Genomic DNA, 8,744 nt, shown 5'->3' with positions numbered 1-8,744 from the left:
ATTATCCTCCTTTTTCCACATAAGTCAAAGAACATCCTTGAATTAATTCCTTTTTCTAGTCTTACAGCTATGGTTGAGCTGAATACACCTTTTAGAGAAATACCCAATCTTAGCATTTTCTCATGATGAAAAATACACTGCAGTCCTGACTTTCTAATTCCCAATGCCTAATTACCCACAATGTTAAAAATACAAGCCTTATGTCTAGTCTGAATGATTCTTACTTCTGTTTCCAGGTGTTGGATCTTATCATATCTTTCTGCTAGACTGAACAACTGCACATTCTTCAAAGTATGCTTCCCCATGTAGATAACTACAGATTTGAGAAAATCTGCTCTTTTGACCTTCTTTCTGATGAGTTCAAAGGCTTACCTCTGCTGCTTGGTAGCAATGCCCAGATTCACATTTGAGCAAGTAGCTCAAGCCAAGCTGGTAGTGCTGCACAAGGCCTTTCCTTGCCTCTGCCTCTCATCTCTCAGCTCCATTCTTCATTGTGGCAGAGGCAAGCACAAGCCTGCAGCTCTCCAGCCATCCTTTCCCACACCAGGGATGTTTGCACAGGGACAGACTTGTGTGTGGACATGCTTCTGAAGGCAAGGAGGAAATAGCTGTGCTGTTCATTGCTCAACATGTGCATAAAACACAGCAAATTCCAGGCTCTAATTGTGTAGATGGCTTTATTAGCTAAGGAGACATGTCACAACTTTTTATCTCCACCTAGACTTTGGGCCTACCCTTTTGCAATGTTTTTTACAGGAATATTAAGAGGGGAAAAGTTGCAGTTATACAGTCAGTAGCAGTGAAGCTCAAAAATTTTAGATCTTCTAAACCACCACAAGAAGAAGTTATTGCATTAGAGTAAGTAGTAGATTTAACCCAAATTAACCACAGAAACTTAGTCAAAATATGGCATCCAAGCTATAGATGATCAAGACTCCATATTCAGATGTGAACCGATCAAGTGAATAACACAACTTTACCACCATTTATAATATTTACAGTCATTTTTGCAGCTTTTCTCTTTGTTTTCTACCTCTTTTCTGAACCCTCTAGGATTTTTTGTAATATCTTCCTTAAGGTGTGGACAGCAGTGTTGGACTCTAAAAGCAGATGGTCCAATATCAAGACATTATTACCCTCAAGTGTTTTGTTATTTATTTCATTAAATCATACCTTTACTCACAGAAGCCACGATGGCTACTCAGAAGCAACATATATTCAGGTGTGCTGAATGACTGCTACTTCTTCTTTTATTTGAAATACTGCTGATAATCTTACAATCTGGAATTTCTTTCTTTTTAAAATGACATGTATTTTCTTTTAGATAAAGAACCTTTTCTCATTGGTATTGAAGCATGTGTTTGACTGTTCTAGCTCTCTATGCAGTGCAGATGTTTGTATATTAGTGATCTGCTTTTATTCTTATTTACCACTTTTCAGTCTTTCTTTTATATGACAACTTCATCAGAAGGTGATTAGGTGATTTCTATGTGTAGCAATTTAAAATATGACAAAGTTGGAAAAAATTATAGTGCAATCCTACTCAGTGAAAATTTCCCACTTATAGACTTCAAGAGCCATGAACTGATGGTTAACTTACATAATATGTAAAACATTTATTTTATACAGTTCAAATCTTCTAAAAGCACATTGAATGATTTATTACATCAACAGTACTGTTGCAAAGCAAAATTTTATGTTCATCAGGTAGTTTGATAATATCTTTCTGTCAATAACTACAGTTGATCAATACTCATTAAATTATCGTGTTTAATTCTTCAAAATAAGAGAGGGTTCACCCCAATACTGCTTTATACAAGCAGAACTGTCACTAGTAGTATTTTGTATATGATTTTTCATTATAGTAATGTTAAGGTTTACTAGTACTTATTTAAGTCTGAGCTAGGAATTATTGAGATCTTCTGCAACCAGGCTGAGAAGAAGCTTCTAAATACTTAGCTTATTAAACAATTTTAATAATCTGACTTTAAAGTTTTTATGGCTCACTCCAATATAGTGAAAGTAGTGTATCTTTTAAATAAAATTGCTTCATTCCTTTTCCTTTGCTGAGATTTTCTTAGTGGCTTGAAGGTTGAGATCTTAAGTGGAAGGGAGAGAGGTGCAAGGGAATATTAGCAATAGCTATGTATTTGCATGTACAGAGTATTTATGAGTGCAATAGTACTCAAAGGAATGGATATTACTGGAATGCATATGACTTACCATATGTATCCATAGCATGGTGACACACATGGGGAGAGAGTGTGTGCATGTGTATGAGCAAGACCCAGCATGAGAGCAGGGCATGAGCCAAAGAGGGAGGCAAAGCACAGTATTGTCCTCAGCCAGGACAGAGGAGCTGGGCCACTCTCTGCTAGAGAGGCTGCATCTCTGGGAAGTGCTGGTCACTGGCATAGAGGATTAGGGAATGTGGTGTCTTTGATTCAAACAGCTGGAGCCTATAAAACTTCACAATCTTCCAGGAGAGAGCTGCCATAAACAGCATGTGCACTGTGCCCCTTTTTTACTGGGGAGCTGTAAAGGTGGGAGCTCCCACGTGAGGGTGCTGAGCCAGCCAAGGAAAAGGCAAGTGATGAGAAGGGATCTCTGACCATTCATCCTTATCTTCTGAATCCTTTGCTGTGAATGCTTGACCTGAGCAGCTGAGAAACATTGAGACAATAGCTCAGGAGTACCAGTCTTTGATGCTTTTCCACTCCACTCATAGTGCTAGATGTATGCTAGATGTATGTTCTCGTTCTACTTTTTAGCAGTGGCCTCAGTCTACTGCTGACTAGTTTGTCCAGTCCTGGATTCCTTCAGCCACCTGTGGTGGTTGGGCCAGCACTCTAGGACAGGAGCTGTTCCATTCTTGGCAAATCAAACTCCATCACTGGATAATGACCTGCTTAAACAACCAAAATTCAAGATGAAGTAAATTTCTTGCAGTCACTTTTGTATCTCATTATACATACCTTTCATATCTAGTCCCTGAATCAAATCTCACACAGCCAATGTGAGAAGCCAATGTCATTAATATCTAGTGCATCTACATGTGCAAGCATTCATGGAGCTCTGGCTAGAGGGGTCTGCTGAATATCACCAGTTCTGATCTTTTGCCATTGGTCAGAGTAGTCCAGCATACTATAGGGACATCAGAAGCCACCACATTCTACCCAGTTACCTCTGTAGTAAACCAAATAATTTCTGCTTGACTAGAGTGTAATTTCCTTAAAAGTATCAAGTTTTTATCTGAAGATACTAGGAATTTGTATAACTTGGAGAAGAGCTATGGGTTTTGGTTTTATACATAGTTTCTTGCTTAGCTGACTTTGTCCACTTCCACCTGAAATCCCAGTTTTTTGTTCAGTCCGCCTTCACTATGTTAAAGAGCTCTTTAGTACCTGGCTTTCTTCCTCTAGTAAAATTTGTCACCTCAAACTATTGCATCCAAAACAAAATCCATCAACAGAGGCAGGAAATTATCAACACCTTTGTCTTCACTCTCAGCAGAGGACAAAAGACAAATTGAGCATGGACATTCAAACAATAAAATCTGTTGAGCAATTGGACTTCTGCACTGGGATGAGGGCTGATGTCCTGCCCTTGGAAATATTGAAGGATCACTGTCATGCTGAAAGTTACTCTCACTGAAGCAAAGTGCCTCACTTTCAAGTGCGGCTGGCCTCAGAAGTCTTACATGCACAGAAGCATCATATAAATATACATATATGTATATATATTATATATATAGTGGAAGATAATTCAGCTCTATCTCATATGGCTGGTATAATTTTAATTGCATGGTAAAACATGAGAGTATTTCTAGAAGCAAAAGATTCTTGAGAACACCTGCCTCCTTATGTTCAGTGTATAAATTTGTTCACTTTCAATATGAGCTGCTTATTAAGGAATCTCAGCTAGGAAGTCTAAGAACTGACTTCACAATCTGATGAATCTATAGACTTACTTGACTTTAATTTTTTTTTGTTTGTTTTTCAGAATTCTGCTAAGTCCTAGCAAAAATCATTAAAAAGTGCTGCCCCGTATTTTACAGGGGAAACTGGTTTCAAAGCCTTTCCCAAAAGTAGCAAACTCATTCCTGTAGGTTGCCTTATTTAAACCAGGTTGGACATGGCACTTCAGAATATCCTGTAAAAAATAATCCCATACGTTCATGAGGAAGAGCAGAGAATACAGCTGAGCTCTTGCTTTTAAAGTTTTTCAATATCACCCTGAGGTCACAGAGGTCTATGGAATGTCTTTCATATTGTAAATCAGAAAAGGAGGAAAAAAGCAACAAAAATGTAATTTCTCAAATGCTTCTTTATAATGAAACACTGGTTGTTGCAGCACCGGGAACTCCCAACAGCTTCAATAGTCCCCGCATTGGGGGATGGAGCTGCACCCACAGCATCGGTCACTCAGTAACCAGCAAGGCCTCCACAGCACCTGCAAATGGCCATAATTCCCACTTTTCAAGGATTCCTGTATCTTTCAAAATGCCAGGACTGTACCTGAACTCATAATGACCTCTGCAGGAGACAGGAACTGTCAGGGAATTTCGGTGCACTGCCAGGTGTGCTGGGAGATGAAGGGTTAATCTGATCAGAGACCAGGGACTTCAGTATTACGGTTTATGTTTGTTCACAGCTTGGCCAGAACGACTGGACTATCCATCACCACAAATACACAGTAAATACAGACACACACATATATATATTTGTATTCATGTACATACACACATACATGCACTAATATGTGTGCATGTTCTTACACTATGCACAATACAGATTTTTAAATGTACTAAGACTATCTAGTATACATAAACATCCACTTCTAACTTATAAAGGGCCAAAGTTGAGTCATAGGTGAGTCTTTTCCCCACTGCTTTCAGAACTGATTTTCACAATCAGATCTGCAGCTCCACATAGTGCAGACCTGCATTTTCTCTGACTGCTTTACATGGAAATAACACTCAGAAACTCCTAGGTCACTTTTGGTCTCTGTTGAACAATGTAAGCTTGCTAAAAAAATGAAAGTCTTTCTGCTGAGAAATGCAGTGCAAACGGCAAATAAGGAATGCACAGCAGCTCAATAAGGGCTGGGCTGGGCATGGCAAGCGGCTCCAACTCGGAAGGAGGAGGAGAGCTCCTTCCCAGGGGAGCCAGTCCTGGCTCAGACATCTCCCTGTGCCCCAGAAAGAATTTTCTCTGCGGTGAGAGTGCATGTGTTGATTACATTTCTCCAACTTCCCCAGCCACTGCACCCCATCAGCTCCATAGGGAGGGGCTTCTTCCCTCCCTCCTCTCCCTGACTGGGCTTTGTACTTGGGCACAAGTGTAAAACTTCTTTAGGCACAGCCACAGCTGCGCTTGAGAAATATTTCTCTCAAATGCCGAAATAGACATCACAAATAGGTAGAGAAATCAATGGAGGACAGCAAGCTGCAGAAAGGAACAATTCACATTGCCAGGAAAAATAAATTATTACATATCTCCATTCATCACTGGGTGACTTTCTTCTTATAAAAAACGCAACATCTTATTGCTGATCGCTTTCAAGTCCAGCTACATACAGCCTGAAAAGCAGTACCGGGAAGTATCAAATTCTTCCTTTTCAACAGTCCCTGGGTGGGTTCCTACTCGCTCTCGCAGACTTTCTCTGTAGTACGGCTCCTCTGGCAGTAGAGGGCACTTAGAATATGGACAAAGCATAAAGAAATGCCTTCTGAAACTTCCTTCAGAAAGCTTTTGTTTAGCTGTGTGAAACCTTCAATGCTGTCAAATGCTCCCCAGTTTAAAATAAGATTTTTAGCAGTGTTTGACTTTGGAGATTATTCAATATCTCTGCTTTAAACAAAATTAAAAAGTTAATTTTGCTTTCTGTTCGAGTCAATTTTTAGCATTGCAAAAAGTCTATTTAGCTTTATGGGTTTTGTCTGCTGTACTATCAGCAAAGCAACAATATTTTATTATTTGCTGACACTAGGAGTAAAGGAAATAATTTTTTCCTTAGAAAATGGTGAAAATAATTTAGTAATATTTTAGGTTATTCTGGGGTCAAGTGAACCCATTCCAAAATAGGGAAACTCAATTATACAAGCGGTACAGAAGAAAGACACTGCAATGAAAACTTAAGAAGTGGAAAAATATGCCCCATTACTACACTTTAATTCTTCTAGGACAAATATGAAGCTTACATGAGAGCTCATAGTAGGACTATTTCTTCAGGCTGTTAATCTCTCTTATCTCCCCTGAAGCACTTAGAAAGATTTGGACCTTCAGGGGACATGTGACATCATCAATATTTGGATGTGAATGTTACAGCTCTGCTCATAGGCAAAAGATACATTTCAATTACTCCCATTAATAAATTGTACTGTTGAAGTGAAACAGACTGTATTGCACCACCGTACAAACTTCAGCAATAATCCTATAAACTTAAACTCAAGAGAATTGTCCTTAAAAGTCAGTAACATTTACTGATTTGAGGTGCTTATTTTGGAATCATACTTGCATGACATATTTTCCGCAACTTATGGTAGTTGTAACAGTAATTGGTGGGAAAATTATGTCATATCTGTTATATGAGAAAACATAGGGACCAGATCCTATAAAGCAGGACAAAATAGGCAGAAATCTTCTCCTCCTGTAGCTATTTGAAGGTGTTGGATCAGGTCCATAAGTAGAATAAACTGATGTAGCTCCAGTGACTGAAATGAAACTGCAGATTTAGAGCAACTGAGGAACTGGTAAATTGTCTGTCAAAACACAGGAATCAAACAGTGTGGGTGGGTTCTGGTTATATTAAATTACTGTCAGTGTTCACAGAGAACACACTTTAAGAACAGGACAAGGAGCGGACCTTGTTTTCTAAATCTTCTTTCATATATAGTAACACAACATTTAAGTGGCTCATTATTTTTGTTTGGCCTAATTTGTGGTATCACTGGCAGTACTCCTACAACTTGTACAAAACCAACAGATTAATATTTTTGCAAGCATAAACTGGTGTAGATGTATTCATTTATATGTGACAATAATATCAGCAGAGAAATTGATTTAGCAAGGCCAGATATAGAGCAACCAGCTTACTTTTTAGACTCAGTTAATTAAATTCTCCTAATGACACATTTTTAGGGAGTTTCAGCAGGGATGGGGTCTCTGCTTACCAAAATCCCATCTTTGTGGTCCTTTGGCTCAGCTACCAATAGATAGTGCAGAAATAGTGCTTAGCAGATCTTCCTCAGTTCACAGCACAGCTACATCTAATGTATCCATCCTACAATAGGATATTCCCAATGCCATCTACCTGGATGCAGGATTCCTGCACTCCTACCATGTAGCTAGCAAGAAAACAGACTAAGATGAGAAGTAGGGTTGCCCACCACCAGGAAAAGGATCTGCCAAGAGGACAAAAGTTTATCCTATCTTATTTGTGTAAGAGGTTCTGGAAAATCTGCTACACCTGTCCTTGGAGCAGCTGCTGCTGTTACCCCTTCACACAGTGTTTGCAGTTCCTGCCCACGGTGTTTTTGTATCTAAGGGGAGCATCTTTCTTCTTACATGTTGATTCTGTGAAAAAGATAGCACCAGCACCTTTTGTGTATCTTGGGAATCAAAGGCACTCTGTGAAGCGGAAGTAACTGCCATGCATACAGCAGAAACCAAGCACTTATTTTCCTCTCCATTTCCAAAGGCTGAAGGAACATGTTAATTACCTAAGAACACTCCATTTGACGACTAGAACAAAAAGAGAAAGCAACCAGAGGAAAGCAAGAACCCAGCTTTTGTCAGCAAGGTATCAAACTGCGACAGTGGTTTGTGAATGTTCCCCCAGATAAGTAAAACTCCTTACTCCATTTTGCCCAGACTCTGAATGCTGCTTATCACATGGTTAAGATTCAACTCATAAAAACATGTCTCAGCAATTGGAATTTACCCTTTGACCTTCGTTCCCCTCCCCTTTGTCCCCCTGCTGTGATGAACAAGCTTTGTCTTCACTAAACACCACTGTAACACTGGTGAAAACTGCTTTTTGCACAAGTTCAAAAACTCAGCAAACAGCAGGAACAAAAGGATATATAGATATAAATATATGTAGTTGTTGTGTTGTATCTTTACTGCACCCAGAGAAACATCAGAATTTAATGGGTTTTGCCATATATTTGGCAAATGTTTCTGTGCAATGATGCATCCTGCAAAAGCAGGACAGAGGAGCAGTGAAGTATTCAGTAGGGTGAAATATTTCTTTTAATTTAAAAACTTTCTTGAACTGTGCATAGGTATGTGCATGACTGTGTGGGGCTAGAAATAGGTATCATCCTGCTCCTGGTCTCTAAACTTCTAGATGGGGTCACTGTAGAGGAACAACACAGCTGCTTGTGCTGGTTATTTGATGACATATGGTAATAGCTACAATGTTCAGAGCTGAATGTGACACACCACAGCATCTTAAGCAAAATAAACCTGCTAGCCTTTCCCCCCACCACTGCATTTAAAAAAAGTGTTTTTCTTTTTTGTGGTGAAGAGCCATTATTAGCTGTGGAAAAAAAAAAAAAAAATTACAGTTGAGTGTTTCAAGTGCTTGGTTTCTCAATATCTGTGTGCATGTGAATAAAAACTAACCAGATAGGCGGGTCTGTTTTAGGAAATAGGGTACTTCATACACATGAACCAACATATGAGTACACACATGTTCAATATTAAACCAGCTTTTATGTAAAAATAATACCCTCAGAC

Source organism: Agelaius tricolor, unplaced genomic scaffold (genome assembly GCF_023055355.1).
Source record: "Agelaius tricolor isolate 1412-34295 unplaced genomic scaffold, bAgeTri1.0.p SCAF_10, whole genome shotgun sequence".
Taxonomy (NCBI): domain Eukaryota; kingdom Metazoa; phylum Chordata; class Aves; order Passeriformes; family Icteridae; genus Agelaius; species Agelaius tricolor.
This window is presented reverse-complemented; position numbering follows the sequence as displayed.